The sequence below is a fragment of the Amblyomma americanum genome, chromosome 1, assembly GCF_052857255.1.
Source record: "Amblyomma americanum isolate KBUSLIRL-KWMA chromosome 1, ASM5285725v1, whole genome shotgun sequence".
Taxonomy (NCBI): domain Eukaryota; kingdom Metazoa; phylum Arthropoda; class Arachnida; order Ixodida; family Ixodidae; genus Amblyomma; species Amblyomma americanum.
In genome coordinates, this window is record NC_135497.1 from 361560533 (window position 1) to 361578855 (window position 18323).

Consider the following 18323-nt stretch of genomic DNA (forward strand, 5'->3'; position numbering starts at 1 on the left):
GTACGGACTTTGCGAAGAGAATCATAATGTACGAAGCGGCAACATGTAATACCACAAGTAACTGCCGGACGTTTATGTTAACAATTGCTCATTATCTTGATATTTCCGTGAATTCATTAAGTCGCGTCCGCGAACAATGGGAAGCTACCGCCCGGCTTCGAAATCAGCGGGAAAGTTTCAACTGCGGGTAATGTAAATGTCGCTTGTCGAAGTACTTTGCGCTTTTAAAAAGTAAGTGGCGGTACGAGAAAGGGGAAGTTGCGACAGTAGCAACTCGATAAGTTTAAAAATCACAAAAAAACATTGTTCCATTTTCTTGCCTGTAGGAGATGTGTTCACTGCACTTCGCAGGTTGTCTGAAGCTCACAAACACTTTTTTCCATTTCCTCATCTTTAGCGATTGTGTTCAATGCGCAGGTTCCCACGGGACAATCCAAACTTGCTTTCTGAATGGCTCCAACCGATGGGGCAACCAGACTTCAGGCACAACAGACACCAAAAACTGTGCTCGCTGACCTCAGGGCAAGCGATTTTAGAGCTGGGTGTCAACGCTTGCTGCATGAAGGCGCAGTGCCATCGCAGTTTCCACACCACAGTGGAGGCGAACAGGTTGGTATGCACACTCGCATATTTTATTGCACTTCATCCATTAGCGACCACACAACATAGAGAATAGCAGCGGCCTTATTTAGGTACACAAGTTCTTGGCTCGGCAAACTGTAAAATATGGAAGATAGGTTCACTGCTCAGGTGGTGAAGAGTAGGCACAATGCTAATCGGGAAGTGTGACGTACCTTACTTTAGTTTCCATTAGGGGGGGCATGCAAAATAAATATTACCACTGACATTTAAAATATTGAACATACTTTGCAGGTATTATACAGAGCGCTAGAGTTGTTCGGTATAACTAGACACTGCAATGTGAGGCATTAGACATTCGTATGCATGGATCACCCTTTAATAATTGTGTACGACCACTTAAAAGATTTAGTAAATGAACTTCATCTTTATGCTGTTTTGGTTTCGATTTCATTGACCGAACGATGACTGTGACGTCCACTTGATGTTTTGGTCATGTGATGCATTAGAAAAACTGTAATATTAATCACTGACAGGTCATTCTTTCTCAGTGCAGGACTTGAAAGAGCCAGGATGAAATGTCGTAGGGAATTAAGAATGCATATCAGTGAGCATATTACACTCTTTGTAGTGGATCACGTAACTAAAACACCAACTTTATGTCGCAGTCGTCGGTCAGACGATAAAACCGAACCAGATATAAGAGAAGACATTCAAATGTAAATTATTTAGCGACTGTAGGCAAATATCACCGGGTAATCCGTGCATTCTCTATTGGAAAAATACACTATACTGGGCATGTTGGTACCCGGCACCCGACATGATGGTGGATTATGGTGATGGGCAATGTTGGGTGCCCACCATATGATGGGTGGTGGGTATCATGGTGGGTGCCCAGCATAGTGCTGGGTACTGCTGGGTGCCGGGTAATGCACTGTTGACTGCCCAGCATAGTGGCGGGTGCTCGTGTGTGCCGGTTAACATGGGCACTGTTGGGTGGCCAGCATAGTACGAGGTACTGGTAGGTGCAGGGCATTATGGTGCTCATTGCTGAGTGCCTGGCATAGTACAATGTAGAATGCCGTGCATTGCTCAGGTGCAGCTTTTATGGCAGGCATAAACAGAATATTGAGTGATGGCCATAACCGAGCAAGCTGGGTAGCAGCACGACTGGCATACGCATGGTACTACTGCTGTATACTGTGGCTCGGCATGCTCGACGCCAGAAATTTGATGAAACAGCATGTGGAATGGGACTCAATAAAATTTTACAGATACCAGATATAATAATATTGAGAGACGCTCTCTAAACTCTATATGATGCATTAAACTAAGATTAAGGAGCACATTCACCTCATGATAAAGCATAAACTGATGCACTGCAACCTGCAGAACATAAATTATGGTGACATAAAAGGAAAAATATGGCTGTCTCCTTGGCCTGTTTGCAAACAGAGAAAAACAACCTGCTACCATCAAAGGTTTATTTGTCTGCAGAGCTTGTACGGCACAGCCGCTGGCTTACATAGATCTTCTCAAAAATACTTGTGCACTCACGCACAGCAACGCTCCTGGGACAGCATGGTGTGGAAAGGTCATCGATGTCTTGCCCAAGTCTGTAAAAGGGAATGAGGATGATCACCTACAGGAATGGCAGCAGTACAGAAGTATTCTTGCCACGTTATGTGTCCTTTGGGCTGCAATTCAGTAAACTACCACAAGAACTCATTCCCTCATATAGCCTCCGCAGTTAAGATGGGCAAGTACTATTTAAGGACGCACTGAGGACTCCATCTAATTTTTGTTTCATGCAAAAGCTGAGTCACGGACTCTGTGCCACTTTCTGTCTATGTTAATCGCATTTATTGCAGCCAACCGAATTTAAAAATGGGACATTTTTTCCCACTACTCAGTTTCCAGTTTCCATTTGTGACGTCAAGACTAAAAAAGACTCCGTGATGACTGTTTTGAAGTGAATGACGATGCACCGTACCTTCAAGCATATGCTCACAATAACTGCCATGAGGGCACCAGTTTGCTTGTGAAAACGACCACTGGTAGTGGTACCTGCATTTTATTAGACACTGGCTTCAAAACCTCTTTTCAGTGAGAGTAGGTTCCTTCAAATTAGAACGCAGGAATTTATCAATACAGACCATCATCATCAGCCTGACTACGCCCACTGCCAGGCAAAGGCCTCCCCCATGTCTCCCCAATTAACCCAGTCCTTAGCCAGCTGCACCCACTGTATGCCTGCAAACTTCTTAATTTCATCCCTCCACCTAACTTTCGGCCGCCCCCTGCTACACTTGCCTTCTCTTCGAATCCGCTCCGTTGCCCTACCAACATTTATTGATTTGTTTATGTTACCCCTAAATGCCCTCTACTGGAGCAGCTGGGATACCTTTAAATATTACATTAAACAGAGGAAAGATTAATAAACAAAATTAGCATAGCCAAAGGCAAGCAGGCCGCTACTCATAGCTATTTGTACCTAGCACAAAAATATGGATACTCTTTTCATCAAAAAATTCGTACTTCATCAAAATACAAAAATATGATTTCAAGTCAGTTTTCAAATGGAACACTTGTCGCAAAAAAATTTCCCTGCAAAGAGGTAGATATTCAAACAATAAACCTGAAAGCAAACTGAAAATATGTGGTTACCTTTAAAATCCTTCAAACCCGAGAAAAGAATCCTTTGGCTGCAGTGCATACTTAAGTCTGACTAAGCGTAACTCTAGTACTGTACACAGAATATAAAAAATCTGGTCAGGAAATCATTTATTTCTGCTTTAATTACTATGTAAGTATTCTACCTACGCACTATAAAAGCATTCAACCATTCGCTCCTTAGCTTGAGCAAAGGTATACACCAGTTAAGATGGCGAAATGGACTAGTTGGTAAGAATTCATACTCAAGTAAAACAGCGCAAAAAACACTAACACCGAGAGAACGTAAACCCAGTCCTGACTCGCAGTTTAATACACAACAGAAACTAATTTACAACCTCAAGATATGCAGTGCGGGAAGGTGCGCAATCCATAAAGGCCGCAACAGGACACATGTTCGCCGTCAGTGCTGCGCTAAAAATGCAGATTCCTTATATTAGTGAATGAAGAGACTGCTGATGAAATCACCTCCATTCCTTATATTAGTGAATGAAGAGACTGCTGATGAAATCACCTCCATTTCCCCTGATATGAAAGCCTTCTGACACTTCCCACATTAACTGATCCCAGTGAAGGAATATGAAAGAATAAAAATCTGATCCCAGCGAAGGAATATGAAAGAATAAAAATCTTCAACCTTATGCAACAATTTTTCTTTCATGCTTTCAACTACGCCGTTCACACGAGGCACAGTGCGCTGAAAGATGTGAACCTCTCAGCGTAACTACATAAAAAATTATCTTCCTGCTGCCCGCTGACACCACGGTGTCCGACTGATATAATATTGACCACAAAACATTAGCACCTATGGCACCAACAATGGCAGGTAGCCTGTGTTGTGCCTGACACCAAACTCAAGCGGTATGCAATCTTCCTTGGTGCGAGAAACCGCACATACGTTTACCTCTAACTCACATTGCGAAGGCAATGAGATAGCTCAATAAGGTAGTATGAGAGCAACCATGTTCCCTACCAGCCTATCCTGAGCTGGTGTCTTCACTTGGCCTTGTATCAAACCTGCACACACATATACAACCAGATCTTGTGAATAGCTGGTTATTGCTAATTTTTTAGACTGCATGGCAATAGCATATGGTGGTGGCAAATTCTACTGAGCATTTATCTGAAGTACGAGACATCACTCTTCATCAACTTCGAATATGTCAACAAGAAACTCAGGATAGGCACTTTTGTCCTCGGATAGTAAGCCTAGCAAACATGCCATGCTTTCCCCTCCATAAGAGCAACAAGGAACTGCAGTCTCCTCATCTGGCATTTTAACACTGAAGTCCAATCCCATGGTTTCCTTTTTGAAGGCCTTACAAACATGAAGTAGTTGTAACTAAACACTTCTAAGGCAAAGCCTTGCAAACTGCGCTAAATGTTTTGGTCCAAACACACAAAGAAAATATTACTCAGAATAGAAGCCACACCTAAGCCTGCACAAACTTCTTTCTTCCACACATAAAGGTCCTTCTGTTCCCTCACAAACATAGAATCAAGGTGAAATTGCAAAACCTTGGAGACTGCACCAACAAAAATACCGCAGTTGTGGCCAGAAGAGCTTTTGCACGAAGAAAAAGAAAGAAATGAGCTTGCATGCATTCAAGAGTGGTTCCTACCGTGAGGGATATTTCCCTTGCTTGTGTAGACCAAAACTTTGAGCACAGTTTTAAAGGCTTCGCCTTGCAGGTGTTTAGGTATTACTTCGTGTTTGGAAGTTCTGCCAGCCAGCCTAGACCCATAGTTGCAATGCTGCGGGTTATCAATGTGCAAGGCTGGGGATTAGATTTCAGTGCTGAAGCACCACATGAAGGGATTCAGTAGTTCCTTGATGTATGGCCTTTGTCAAAAATTACAGCCTGAGGAGTTTGCTTCCAAGCTGCATAACGAGGCCCTTGTAGCAACCTGGGAAGCCCTAGATTCCAAGGGGGTGAGGATGAGAACTCTTCTTACCTTCATGAGGTTTAGAAACCTGGTGATAGGTAATGAGACACACACCATGGCGAGAATCAGACTTCTTGGGCTCAAAATTTTTGAGAAAGGACGCATGTATGCAGGTGAGACCAAAACACATTTGCTGGGCGTATCACCCGAGGTCAAACAAAAAGCAAACTTGTTTTGAGCTTCACGGCAGCGTATTCAAAGGAGGTAAAGAGGGGTATTGTAGTCTTATGTTTCAAGTCAGTGCCCATGAGGCCTTGCCACTGTCAGACTGCCGCTAGCTTTGGCCTTCAGCATTTTTGGTCTGTATGATGAAGCCGGCAAGCTCACACCTGTTACCGCGTTGTGCCACGTGTGGACAGCAGAGGGAAAAGGATGAAAGTAAAAAAACAGCGTAAGCCTTTGTTCCATAGTGCTAAGGTTTTTAATCTGTCATCTAGACCAGTAACGTGGGAAGTGTGGACAATGTTTCATATAAGCAGAGGTGGAGATGACTGCATCAGCTTTGCCTCTGTGTACTTGTATGATAAAGGAATCTGCATGTCTGACCTGGTAATGTCAGTGAACACATGTCCAGTTGTGTCCTTTTGGTTTGCGTGCGGGTTTTTTCCACAGCCTGTTTTTTGGCACAATGATTTCTACAAAAAAGCACAATTCTGAAACGTTGTAGGGAGCAGAAAATATCAACTTGACATCATATTTTGCCACCATGTATTCTAGAATCTTGCCAATACTCTCCTAAGGGGCCGAAACATGGAGGGTAACGAAACGTGTTCAGCTTAAGTTTAGGACAATGCAGTGAGCTATGGAAAGAAAAACGATAGGTGTAACATTTAAGAGACCTGAAGCAGGCAGAACGGTGAGGGAACAAATGCGGGTTATTGACATGCTACCGAAATCAAGAGGAAGAAAGGGGCTTGGGCAGGGCATGTAATGTGAAATCAAGATAACTGCTGCTCCTTCATGTTAACAGAGTGGATTCCAAGGGAACGCAAGCATAGCAGGGGGTTCCAGAAATTTAGGTGGGCAGATGAAATTTTCTGGAATACGGTGGCAACAGCTGTCAAAGGAAATATATGGGAGAGGCCTTTACCCTGCAGTGGGCATAGTCAGGCTGATGGCAATGATTCAAGTTATGAGAGAATTTGCGTAATTATGGTTGTAGTAAACACTTTGATCCAGTTCTCTGCTCAGTTTTTCTCACACTGTTGGTCACACTGTAAAACTGCTTTTACACTGTTTCTACCACTGCTTGGAAAAGAGGCAAAGGGAAGAATCCTGTTTACTGTCTCGACTTGTATTTTACTGAGCTCAGCCTTTAGAGGGTATGAGCTTATGACACGGTCATTTAACCAGATGAGACTGCGAAAAATAAATCGCCATGACTTCTTTCAATATTCTAGAAATATGAGCTCAACATATGGTCCTGTTTAAAGGAGCACTAAAGAGGATTCTGAGCTCACCTTTTTGTGATGGGAACTCGATCTACACGCTGCAAGCTTTCTTAGAAACTTTGAATAGTCCTGTGGAGCTGATTTTTATATTACATCAGATGAAACGTCCCGTTTCCCACCTTTTTTGTTTCATTATAATTGACCAAGAGTAGGAGTCAACCAATTTGAGGAGTGCTTTCCAGTCAGTCACATGGTGGCTTGCCACTTGTCATCGGCGGTGTGATATGTAGTAATACGGGGAATGATTTGTGAATACAGTTCACGGAGATTTTTATTTCTGTGGGCCTAATTGGCAGCTATGCTGTCTGCAACTAAAACTATTCGTAGAAACCTGAAAGCAAAGCAAAAGCAAGAGCTGCCACGTGACTGGCTGAAGGCACTCCCCGCGCTAGTTGACTCCTCCTACTCGCAGAGGTCAGTTAAAAACAATGGTGGCAGCTAGGACATCTAATCCAATTTAACAGAGAAATTGGCTGCACAAGACAAAAATTCGAAGTTTCCAAGAATGCTCGGAGCATGTAGATAGAGTTTTCACGGCAAAAATACCAGCTCAGAATCCTCTTTACTACACCTTTAAAGAACTGCATTACATCTAAACATTTCACTTTCCTTGCGGCACTTCCAAAGCACAGTGGACGTGAATAAATACTGAGACTTCAGGAACAATCAAGGAAAGTTGGCATCATTTAACAAACCATTAAACCAGTAAAAGATCATTTATATATCTCACCATTGTTAAAATCTGGACATCACATAAGGCAATTGCTAGCTGTTTTGTGAATGTTGCTATAGTCGGATACATATCAAGAGAGAAGCAGCAGATACCATTCAAAGGAGGTGCTCCAGCCGATGACGTCGAACGATTTTCCTTATGCCATGGTTAATTTGCTTTCGTCTGGCTCCCCCTACGACGCCACCCTAGCAGGTCAAAGGGAATTAACCACATTTTGAGAATAAGTCCTCGCCATTGGCTGGGTGCAATCATTTGAGGGGCATTTGGTGCTTTGTTTTGAATTTTATCCAACTATATAATAATTTCAAGAAAGTTGTTACACCCTACCAAAAATCAAAACGTCAATCTTGCACAACCACAGGCTTTGAAATCTCAAAATTTTTTGACATTCACTATGCACCACTTTGGAAATTCCACAAGACGAGTGTCTCAGGGGTATAGATTCAAACTAGTCACTTGAATGCGACGTGTTACACTGATCCGCCTAGTATAGTGACAGAAAGAGCACATATTTATTTTCCGCATCCTTAACCTGTTGCACGGGTAAAGAACCTTCATCCTGTAATTCTGCTGTCGTCAGCACCTAACAACTTCACACAGAGCCGAGTAACATACAAGTCGAGTGCCTTCAAAAAGCAGGCTTCCCTTACCGCCTTTGCAGGCAGTGGCAAAAACAGAGCTGAAGCAGTGGTAGAAAGCTCCCAACAATGTGAAAGAGGCTGAACACATAACTAGATCAAGTATGTGGCCCTACCAAAAATAGTACACAACATTTCTCTTAGCCTCCAAAAAAGTGGTGGCAAAATATGTCGAGCTAGTGTTTTCTTCAGCATCCCCTCCACCCATATGCTTATTAATGGTCAAAATAAATGTTTTTAATTCTGTCATTCCCCTTGCATTTCAGTTAAGTTTGTGATTACTTAAGGTGGAGATGCACATTTATGTCATTGCTTGCTAATTGACAGACCTAAGGGTTCAACCATCTTCAAATTCCTTAAAACCATCACAGTTTATTACATTACTAAGAAAAATCTTATCCCAGCTTGTTTTTTGCGAAAAAAATTTCTATGCCAAAGCCGCCGTCTCAAGTTTCGAAACTCGTGTAACAATAAATAAATAATAAACTCGAAACAGGTACAAAACTGCGATTTTTCAATTTTTGATGTAATTTTATGTTCTCACAGTGATCATTACAACTACTTTCTAAGTTGCCTGCCAGACAAAGAAGCCAAAAAAATGTTTCAGCGATTAGAAACCGTAAGCACTAAGAAAAAAATTTCTTAATTTAAGTAAAGTAGCTTTTTGTGCCATATTAAGGTGTGAATTCATTGTGAGGTGATACTAGTAAAAATATGAAAGGTAGTAAGCTGCACATTACCATTGAATGCAATTTATTCTGGAGAGTGATTGAAGTAATTTTTGTATTAGGTGAGAAAACAGTGTTGAAAGCTGAGCACCGATGCCGAACCTCAACGTTGCTCTGTGCCTGCTCTTTACTGCAGTGCTCACTAGAGCCGGTTGCAAACCATATATAAGCAGTGCTGTAAGGTGCTTCAAATGGATGTTCCCATGTTTGTGGGTTGAAAGGCCTGGTGGCATGTTCATCCATGTTTGAATACTTGAAACAATTGGGTCACTGATTACGATGTAATTCTAGCATGCACAGTTGAAGTACGACTGACTTTCAACCGTAGAGAGAAACTGGGAGTGCGACACCGCCACACTTTGAGAACCGCTGCTGCCAAGAGACAGCTAGAACGGGCGAATATTTATTGTGCATGTACCTTTGCCATCAATTCTCCCCAGCTGTCAGCAGCTGTGCTTTGCGAAGCACGGTAGCCATCCACTCCCAGTTTTCCCTTAAGTGGGAAAGAGCCTGCACATGAAGACGATGTGATGAAACACTACTGATCTTTCCAAGGTGCTCTTTTATACCACTTAGTGAGTTCAATTTGTTTTTCTTGAATGACTTCAAGGAAGCAGAAGACAGCACCATCATTTCATAGTGCTTCTTGAATCTGTGCAATGAGGAGCGTGGCTGCAGCGGTCTTTGGTCCACATCTCCAGTTACCACGAGGGTTGACTTGATGCTTCTGCTTAGTGGCCATTTAATTTTTATTTTTTGTAACCTTGCCCTTGAGTAGACCTCTGTACTCCAGAAGATGAAAGCATTCAGGCCGAGCACACCACCTGCAGCATTGCTTAAACCTACACTTGCAGCTGGCTCCAGCATGCACTGCACTGAGCAGCAGGCAGGGAGCAATGCCACGGTAGGGCATTGATGCTGAACTTGCAGAATGATGCTTTTTAGAACAAAAATTAGTCGAATTAAACTTGTGATAATAAATGCGACTGAATGGTATTGTGCAGCTTACTACCTTTCTTATGCTTACCAGTACCACATCACTATGCAACTGACAGCTGAATATGCCACAGAAAGCAACTTTTCTCCAATTTAGGATTTTTTCTGGCATGGCTTAGGTTTTCTCATCGCTGAAACATTTTATAGGCTGCTTTGCCATTCATACAACTTTTGTGAGACCATAAAATTTGGTAAATAATTTCAAAAATTGATAGCTTTCCATCTTTTTCAGTTTAAAAATAATGAAACATGAAACAAATTAATTTCAAATTTTTGTAAGTGAAAGCATAATGTCTAGTCTAAAAAAATTGATAGTCATGCGTTCTTTATTAAGCCAAATGAAAAGTGATAGTGCATGCATGTGGTACTTCAGATATCTTTAGAACATTCACCTTTCCACTGTGCAGAAAACATATAAGATCATGCACCTGCATAGTGCTTCACATGTTTATGATGTGCATGATTGCATGTCTGCGCGAGCACATACTAAAAATAAAAAAACACTTCGCTATTTCATAATGCCCGCTGCCAGCCCAAAGTAGCCGATTCGATGGTTGAATTGAGAAAGAAGCTGCTTCACCAGCCGCATAGCAAGCATACGCACCATGAATGTAGTTCTGAGCTTTGCGGTTCTGATCTTGCTGTGTACAATGGCTGTACACAGCCAGAGTGCACAGAATGTCCAGCGAAAGCTTCAGCGCTGATGTTTGCAGCTAACCTTTCTTTCAGTTATCGCTTTTGCGCTGTTTTAACTACGAGACCCTTCGCACTGTCGGCTAAGCTCGTCATGCTGCCTTCTTCGCATCTCGACGCTAATGGCCCCATATGACGATATAGCGTTCCTCCAGAAAGCTCACGAGTACGCCACTCGCTATCACGGCTCAAATGTACAATGGACATTACCACGTGTTTCTCGCTTTTCTTACACGTATATCTATAAGTGTTGTTTTCTGGTTAAAATGATGTAAGTGCTTTCATGTGATCCTACCTTACCAGTCTAGACTGACTTAGTATTTCCGTTTAGTGCCCTTTAAAGATGGGGCCACAGCACAATTTTTTTTTGCAAAAACAAGCTGGCTTCTAGTAATAGAATAAACTATATGCATTTTTAAAGGAAATCGAAGATGGTCGAACAAAATCTGGGTCAGATGGCTTGGAATGACCCAATTTCAAGTTTATAAACTAAAATACACTATCACAAAGTTATTCAGTCTTGTCACATGTCAGCTGCACAAAAAACATGCACTGACGTCTCATCAACTGGTGCCTGCTGAAATTGCTATTTTTGTGTTGTGTACCCAGATATCTCATCCAATCCACTAGATACATCATGATACTTATGTTAGCACACTTATCAGTTGTGTTACAGGCAGCACCTTTCCCACAGAATGATGTATGAAGTCTTCAGCATACTTTTCTGTGAATACATCAAAGTGAAGGGATAAGGAAAGGCAGCTGCTCTACAACACAAGAATGCATAAATAATCATGCACCACAGGTCTTTTCTCCTCCAACAGCACCAATAACCCAAAGTGTCATTAAAAACTTAAGGTGCTCTTTGAGTGACACGAGAAAGTTTTACTGGCTGAAATGAAACAGTTATGGTATTAGTGTGGCCACACCTGGATGTGCAGGTAAAGCAGTCAGACCCCATGACACAGTACAGCTGTGCAACAAGCAGGCAGTGATATTCTTGCTCTCTGCAGTAAAAAATGAGATAAGAACATCATCATATGAATCAGAAGCATTCAAAGCAAATAAAAAAAATATAGACACTATACCACATGCAAAATGGTTTTGGGGCGGTTGGTTCAGCATTTTCAAAAACAGCGCTCGAAGAGACAGACAGAAGGATGAGAAGCACTACACACATTGAAATGAATTAACAGAAGAATTTTATTCATTAAGCATTACAATATACACAATGCAGAAAAAAGAGCCAACAATCAGTCCCATCACATGCTCCATCATTATTTTCATCTTTCCCCTTCCAGAAATACCCTTTGTTTCTCTAGAAGCGATAGCAATGCACTGCTCACGCATGTGTCTTTATAATCAAAGATTATATGCAATACAGTGATAGTTGACTGAAACCGAGATGAAAAAGCACAGGAAATTAATGAGCGTAAAACAATGTTTGATTATAAAGACACATGCATAAGTAGCACCTCCCTATCACTACTAGCAGAAGAGGCATTTTTGGAAGAGGGAAGATGAGGGTAACGATGGAACGTGACAGGACTGATTGTTGACTGTTTTATCTGCATTGAACATCTTGAAATGCTTCATGAATAAAATTTATTTGCCAGTTCAACATAGCGTGTGCGTCATCATCATTCTGTCCACATCTTCCAGCATTGCTCAGAATAATATATACCAAAGCTGAAGTACATCCAGCGCACGAGGTTTTCCTCTTGGGTTAGCCCATACAAAAACTGCAACTTTTTTTTGCTTTTCATCCCAACATTCAACACACTGACCGCTCTCGCTACGCCAGGCAGCCTGCAGACTGTCCTTAACCTTTTATAAGGTACAAGCTGCACGCATGTCTCCCCATGGCCGGTCTAGAGGGGAACGTGTTCTCTATTTCTTACGGCCTGTGCAAAGCGGTCTGTTTCTGCCTCTTGCCACATCGCGGTGTGGTCGTCACTGCTTCACCGCTGCAACCGCCATTCACGCGGGAGGAGAAGGTTCCTGATAAGGTTCCTGAGTTTTTCCTGATACTTGCTAACACATTAGTCATTAGTATTCCATCGAGGTATCGATACAGGTCTCTCGTTTAAGGAAGTTGTGAGGTATATGGGGGGTAAAATAATTCAGGACACGTGAAAAGTGATATCAGCGTAATGAAGTATTATATACATTGCCCCGCAATATTTATTTGACAGTCAAATGTTAGTGTATGTGAGTCTGACTATGCTCTACAAGTATCGTCTCAAGCCAGCAGCCAATAATGGTGGTACAGGATTTACCTCTTGCACGTTGCGGACACTTTTGCCCCCGATGGTACATTTTCATGAGGTGAGCTTCAAAACTCACTATCTGAGTTTTCCGTTTCTTCCCCTTAGCATTACGCATCATTTAATCATGGACCATGAGACGTGCAAGAAAATCATCAGAGTACTTCCTTCTGGATGAGGAATGAATGATTCCTGCTTTTAAATATTTTCACTGAGCACATTTTGTGATGAATCTGTGCGCATGTGGGCTGCACTGAAGACGCGCAGGCTCAGCATTCTGTTTTTTTTTTAAATTTCAGTGTTGCACTCACTATGAACCAGTGGCCGACAGCACGAACCAGGTGAATGCCACCCACCACCGCAGATACAGGCAGGGAGCAAGCAGTCGGGTCTTGACGTCTATAGCAAAAGCAGACGAAATAACTTCTGGAGAAAAATTCCCATTGCTTCTGCGGTGATTGTAAAGGCCGTAGGAAGAGTGAAGTGGTCCCCTTGACACCAGCTTAGCCTGATATGCCTAAAAATGGTAAAAGTGCATTCAGAATGGTTCTGAAAATCCAATGACATCATTTTCAAGCCGTTTTGACCACACGTTTTGTAGAAGAATGGTGAACACATTTGCACCAATGACTTCGTTTCTTTCAAAAAGACCTCAAATGCGATGCCTATGTTTTATCTACCTATAAGAACACTTGCAATATATTTGAAGATTGCTTCGAGGCAGTTTACTGATTGAAAAGGCTGAAACTGTCAACAATTTATCAAATTTATTTTCCCACCAGTACGGGCCACATCAAACTGAACAACTATAACCCTTATTGATGTACTTCATGTCTACCCCTCATGTATTAATACCCTGTAATGGGGCCTTTGAGTATGAATATATAAATAAACAAGTAAATACCCATGCTTGTAAATACACACAGAACACCAGGGGGACCATTACCAAAAGAGAAAAACATTCTGAGTGGTTTGTTTTATTGTTAGGTAGTAATGAGCACGTAAAATATGTTATGTAATGTATCATATTCGTTTGCCGGCACTTGAAGCAAAAGGAACGCGAATCCCCGAATCCTACAAAGGGCTCAACATTTTTCACATACTGTAATGGCTGAAATGCAATTTGTTTAAATCAGTATGATTATCCAATGTGTACTGAAATCCAAAAGCTTATTTAAATGCTGTCCTGAAACAAGCCATAAAATAACACTTTGCCGGAATTCACGCGCTCCTTTTCATTCCATACAACTCACAAAGTTTACTTTTACGAGGAGGCAAGACCCGTGCTGTAGGCTCCAAAGTGGATGCAGACGATCCGCATGCGACGAGCCACGATCCACCTGCGAACACTCGTTATTAGAGAGCATAGTGATATAAGAAATGAAAGAATGTGTCACAACATTGATTCCCCTCAGTTATGAATAGAGAAAAAGAAAAACTAGGATATTTAACGCAATCAGCTCCCCTAAAATTGCAGTCTGTCAACACAAGTACTTCTGTTATCATGACAACTGCCAAAACCTGTTAAAGCACCAAGTAAACCCGAGAAAAATAAAGGCAGCACACACAAAATGCGAGCATGAGTGAAAGGATTCAGCAGGCATTATTTACGCATTGTAACACGCAACAGAGGTGACGCCCTTTATATTCCAATCATGATGAAAATTTACAGAAGGAAAAAGACGCAGAAACACAAAAAGCTTGACAAATGAATGTTCAATTTTTAACAGTGATTAGCAAATGGTAGACAAACTTGCGCTGAAGCTTCTCCACATACTAAAAGCCTGTAAAGAGAAGCCCATTCCTGTATAATTTGGCATTCCTTTTGCGTAAAGAACCACACAGGAGAACTGAATGGACATGCTCCGAATTATAATGCATCTTTTCAGCTAATGATAAGGATTGCAAGCGAATAACTCTCCGAGTTGCACAATCGCAGCATTTCAAAGCTGGCCTGCAAGTACTCTCGTTGCCGCTTACTTTTGCACTAACTGAGAAATTTTACATTGTGCAAAATAAGCGCACTAAAGTTTCCGTGCAACGGATTCGCAACAGGCATGCAGCATATATTATAATCGGCGACAGCTTTCTGTGGCTGCGAAGCAGAAAATACGAGCACGAAACGCCGGCTCTCACAAGCGCGCTGCACGCACGCGCTCACGAACCAACGACGCAAGCTTGTGAGCCGGCGGTGAGTGAGTAAAAACTTTATTGAAAGAAAGTGTAGATTCGTGGTCAGTAAGTGAGGTCCAGACCATGTAGGTCTCGTACCGCACAGGCCCATTCGACAGCCTTGACTTGCGTGCCTCGGTCGTCGCTGACCTTTACTGAAAGCCACGCGTCAGGTGAGGGAGCAGCCATGAGATCTGGGGGTGGGGGATGTGCTTTACAGTCCCAGATTATGTGGTCTAAAGTAGATTTTGCACAGCATAAGCGGCAGTTAGGGCTGGAGGTTGTAATAAATATGTGCGAGTACACATTTGGGTTGGGGAAAGAGTCGGTTTGTAGTCTTCTCCACGCCACCTGCTGCTCCCTTGAGAGGGAGGGGTGCGGCGGCGGGAACTGCCTACGTGCGAGTCTAAAATGGGTGGTGTGGTCGTGATAGGAGGTTAGCGCTTCACCGGTTGCCTCCGGGTTCAGACTATTTTAGCCTGTGATACTTTAGTGGTACAGGCAGGAGCTCATTGGTTTACGTTTTTTTATGGCAGCTCCACCATATCTTTGTCTACTGCTCGGCCGGCTTTAACTCGAGCTTGTGCGTTGGCGGCCTCGTTTCCGGGGTTTCCGGCGTGCGCCGGGACCCATACCAGGTCAATGTCTCTGAGGAGGGATGTGTCTAACATTTTCCAGGATATTTCTGGCCGTGAGTGAGATGCGGCCTTTGGCAAAGTTCGAAATGGCATATTTGGAATAGCTAACGATGGTTGTAGCGTCCGTAAAGGCGATAGCAGCTGCAATTGCAGCTTCTTCCGCGGTTTCCGCGTTCTTGGTAAATACTGTAGCGGCCATGAGTGTAGTGGCCGGGTCCGGGTCCTGAGGATGAGATACCCCACAGATGGCGAATCTGTGGGTTCTGTCTTGGTAGTTGGCTGCATCGACGTAGATGACGTCTTGAAGACTCTGCAAGCGTCGATGCAGAGCTCTGGCTCTTGCTTCCCGCCGACCCTGTTGGGTTTGCGGGTTCATGTTCTTGGGTAGAGGTAATATTTTTATCTTTTTTCGGAAATGGCTAGGAACGGGGCCTGGATGGTCCGCCATAGGCTCCCCTTCGATGCCAAGCCTGTCCAGGATGATTCTGCCCGCTGCAGTGCTGGAGAGCCGAGCAGTCTGTGTTGTTAGGTGGGCTTCCTTAAGTTCAGAAAAGGTATTGTGTACGCCCAGGGCGAGGAGTTTCTCGTTGGCTGTGAATTTAGGAAGGCCCAACGCCGTTTTGTATGCATGCCGTATTAGGGTATCGATCTTTTGTTCTTCTCCTTTCTTGAGATGGAGATATGGGAAGGCATATGTAAATTTGCTGATGACGAATGCTTGAAGGAGTTTGTATAGGTCGTGTTCCTTCATGCCTCGTCTCTTGTTGGCGATGCGCCTGATCATGCGCGCCACCCGGTGTACTGAGCTTTCGAGTCTCCCCAGTGCAACAGTGTTGCGGGAGGTGTTGGAGATGTGGAGTCCTAAGACCCGCATGTTCTCCACTTCATCTATGTTCTTGCCTTGGATCTTAATGTTGATGGGGATCCTGTCTTCAGGTTTCTTGCTCCGCCGTACGATTAGGAGTTCTGATTTTGGTTGGGAACACTCGAGGCCGGCTCTCCTTGCCTCCAACTCAACCGTTTCAGCCGCTGCTTGGAGAGCTTCTTCAATTTGTCCATCGGAGCCGCGGTTCGTCCAGATAGTTATGTCGTCTGCGTACAGAGTGTGATGGATGTTTTGAATTGCGTTGAGACTGTCTGGAAGCTTGATTAAAGCCAGATTAAAGAGGAAGGGCGACAAGACTGCTCCTTGTGGTGTCCCTTTGTTACCGAGCCTGATTGGGGTGGATTTCAGTGGTCCAACGGTGATCTCCACCGTTCTATTTTCTAGGAAGGCTTTAACATAATTGTACGCCCGTTCGCCTGGGTTGAGGTCGGCTAGGTGTTTCAGAATGGTATTGTGTGACACGTTGTCGAATGCCTTTTTGAGATCGAGGCTCAATATTGCTCTTGTGTTCTTAATGCAGGGGTCGAGTATGTCACGTGATTGCTGGAGCATGACGTCTTGGGTGGAGAGTCCTCTTCTGAAGCCCACCATGGAGTGTGGCATGAGGTTGTGGTCTTCGGTGTAGTCCCGTAATCTGTTCAGAACCACGTGCTCCATGAGTTTCCCGAGACAGGATGTGAGGGAAATGGGTCTTAGGTTGTACACGTTGAGTTTATTGTTGGGTTTTGGAATAAATGTCACTCGGGCATGTTTCCAGCTGCTGGGAATGATTCCTGTCTCCCAGCATACGTTGAAGTAATCTGTGACTGCAGTGGCAGATTTCAGGTCCAGGTTACGGAGGACCTTATTCGTAATCAGATCTGGTCCTGCCGCTGAGGTTGTTCTAAGCTGGCCCAGCGCTGCCCAGACTTCTGCATCACTGAACGGCTCGTCCAGCTGCGTATTTGGTTGTCCCGAATACTGTGGGCTCGTTTCTCTGTCGTATGCGGTATTTAGGTATTTGTCCCTGAGGAGGTCCAAGAAGTAGTGTTCGTCCCCGGTGTGTTGATGGATGACTTTAGCGAGCTGTCCTTGCGCAGCCGACTTGGACTGTGTGGGGTCGAGAAGGTGGCGGAGCAGGTGCCACGCCCTCTTACTACCCAGTTGTCCGTTCAGGCTGTCGGGAAGAGCTCGTAGCTTCCGCTGCATAGTCACTCCTTCAGAGGCAACTTCACAGAAAGCTGCATCCGAGTCTATAGAGAATATTCTTACTTAGAAAACTCCGTTCGTGACGAAGTCAACGGCACCGAACCATTGGCGCAGACATCGGCACAAGACCTGCTACACAATGAGCACATTCTAACACATAAGAAGCACATTAACAACGTCCATGCACTGCGATTTCAAAACTGAGACTGCACCGACTTCTTTGCGACGATCTAGAACAAAGGGGACACTGACGGGAAGAAGCTTCGTCGGCTGCCGCTGACCCTGTTTGCCACGTACGGCGCGTTTACAGCGGTACGCGAACCTACACTCTTCTGTGGTTACATACGTGCACGAGCCACACTACAATGCAGGATGGTACTGCACAAAACACTGAAAACCCGTCCTCATTACACCCGCGCAAATAGCGGCGCACGCCATAATAGACGGGAAAATAACGTCGACGGTATAGTGACGGAGGTGACGAAGGCCTCTGGCTGGCCTGGCCCCCTGCTGGGCAAAAACGCGATGCTGAGTTTCAGTTTCGGTGTTTTGCGAAACGACTGGTATTTCTTCGCGACGGGCACAGGGAAATTTTACACGCAAACTTTTGCAGGTATTCTACCGCTTTGGAGGGCGCAAAATTGCCAGCAGCAACTAATATCGCGAGGAAAAGCTAACGATGCAACGATATTTTTATACTTGGATGGCGGTTCAGAATTAATGCTTGAGGAAAC

The 18323-nt window shown here is 43.7% G+C and overlaps 2 long non-coding RNA genes across 2 annotated transcripts; both read right to left on the bottom strand.

Moving 5' to 3' along the window:
• Positions 1 to 2097: 2097 nt before the first annotated feature.
• On the bottom strand, positions 2098 to 13148 carry LOC144100879 (uncharacterized). The gene is made up of 4 exons (XR_013307880.1): positions 13017 to 13148; positions 11368 to 11445; positions 4226 to 4269; positions 2098 to 2195 (listed from the first exon to the last, which is right to left on the bottom strand). It is a non-coding gene; the product is annotated as an uncharacterized LOC144100879 (long non-coding RNA).
• Positions 13149 to 13157: 9 nt separating this feature from the next.
• Positions 13158 to 18028, bottom strand: LOC144100884 (uncharacterized). The gene is made up of 3 exons (XR_013307881.1): positions 17871 to 18028; positions 13959 to 14045; positions 13158 to 13222 (listed from the first exon to the last, which is right to left on the bottom strand). It is a non-coding gene; the product is annotated as an uncharacterized LOC144100884 (long non-coding RNA).
• Positions 18029 to 18323: the final 295 nt, after the last annotated feature.